The sequence below is a fragment of the Otolemur garnettii genome, unplaced genomic scaffold (assembly GCF_000181295.1).
Source record: "Otolemur garnettii isolate 467f Iridium unplaced genomic scaffold, OtoGar3 scaffold00009, whole genome shotgun sequence".
Taxonomy (NCBI): Eukaryota; Metazoa; Chordata; class Mammalia; order Primates; family Galagidae; genus Otolemur; species Otolemur garnettii.
Window position 1 is genome coordinate 1,044,972 of NW_003852404.1, and position 1,972 is coordinate 1,046,943.

The following is a 1,972-nucleotide window of genomic DNA, read 5'->3' on the forward strand; positions in this document are numbered from 1 at the left end:
GTGGCTGGCGCCTTAGCCGGTTGAGCTATAGGCACCGAGCCCAGTGTATTTATTCTTGAACCCCAAGGCAAAGGACTCCCCAGAGAGAGAAATTCTAGCTCCACTAAGGTTAGTTTCTGAGATATCTTCCAGGCCCTGCATTCCAGTAAAATGGCTGACCCACCCAGACCAGTGGCTCATACCATGGAACTGATTCAATTGGTTTTGCAAGCCTGACCCAAGAACTGACTCAACACAAGAAGACAATTTCTGCACCCCTATGATTCCACCCTGAAACAAGCCAATTAGCAGATTCAATTTGCTAGCTCTTTGCCCACCAAACTATCTTTTATTTATTTGTTTGTTTATTTTTTTGAGACACAATCTCACTTTGTCACCCTTGGTAGAGTGCTATGGCATTATAGCTCACAGAAACCTCAAACTCTTGGGCTCAAGTGATTCTCTTGCCTCAGTCTCCCAAGTAGCTGGGACTACAGTACGGTGACCAGATTTTAACATTTGTAAAGCTGGACAACATGGCCCGGGGGCGAGGCAGGGGACCAGCCAGAGCAGGACCTGACAACAATGCAAACTTTGATAAGCAGTTCTCCATAATCACTTCTCAACAATTATTTGTTATTATTACAGTTTAACATTATAAAACTAACAAAAATAATATAAAACTCATATTCTGGCAAAATAGCCACATGGCAGCCGAAAACCGTATATTCCCTTCCTGTTCTCCGGCCCATTCCTGCATTCTTTCCAAAAATCGGGACTTTTTTAAAACACCGTGGGACGCGGGACAAATTGTTAAAAAGTGGGACTGTCCCACCAAAAGCAGGATGTCTGGTCACCCTAGACTACATGCACCTGCCACAAGGCCTGTCTGTTTTCTTTTTCCAGAGATGGGGTCTTGCTCTTGCCTAGGCTGGTCTGAGCTCAAGCAATCAACCTGCCTCTGCCTCACAGAGTGCTAGGATTACCGGTCAAACTCTCTTTAAAAATTCATTCTTCCAACTTCTCACTTCCCAAATGAGAGGGATTTGAAAAATTCCCCTCATCTCCTCACATGGCTCTTCTCACATGGCGCCTGCGATATTAAACTCTCTGCTATAACCCCTGCTGGCTTGTGTATTGGCTTCCTCTTGAGCAGATGCAATGAACCTGGTTGGGCTGTAACAGCTCCTCTACCCCCAACCTTACAAACCATGTCCATGATCACTAATTTAAATAAAGTGATTGCCAGGATTGTCCTCATGTTCATACTAGGCTTTACAGATTAGTGAAATTATACTGGGTTGTGGCAAAAGAGAATTGGCTTTTTCCAATCAATTTTAAATTAAAAGAAAACACATAGTTGAAGCTAATAGGCTAATTATTTGTATGGCTATTGTAAGAAATAAAGGAACACAAGTTACTTAATAGTTAGTAGAAATCAGTATCATAATACAAATGATAATGAAGGTAAGCCATTCAATTTATAGGGATATTACATGCTCAGGGAAATTACTTTTTCAGCCAACAAAAGACTGAAACATAAACTTGCAAGCTGCATAAATAAGGATATTAAAACATAAGAAAACTGTAAAAAAAAAAAAAAAAAAAGTGCCAGGAATTGAAAATCCAAGTGCAATTATGCAAGTCAATATTTTAAGTAATCTAATTTATACTAGAATTCCTTGTATTTCCATTAAAATGAATACTTAGAGGATTGTTTTGTTTAATTGCAGAGCAAGTGTGGATGCAGTTAAAGTTTAAAGCAAGTTTGGGGACTGGTTTTGTTGGGTCCGAGAAAGCCTCCCAAATTAACCCCAACCGACAAACTCGAGACTCACTCCAATGTAAAGGGCATAAGATGAGATTTATTACAGACCCGGGAAGCCCGGGGGCCCCGGGCCTGGACTCTCCTGGCATGCAAGCCGAGGACGAGCCCTGAACTCGGGGTGAAGGCAGTTTTTATGGGGTACAGAAAGCAAGAGGGGTAGGGTTG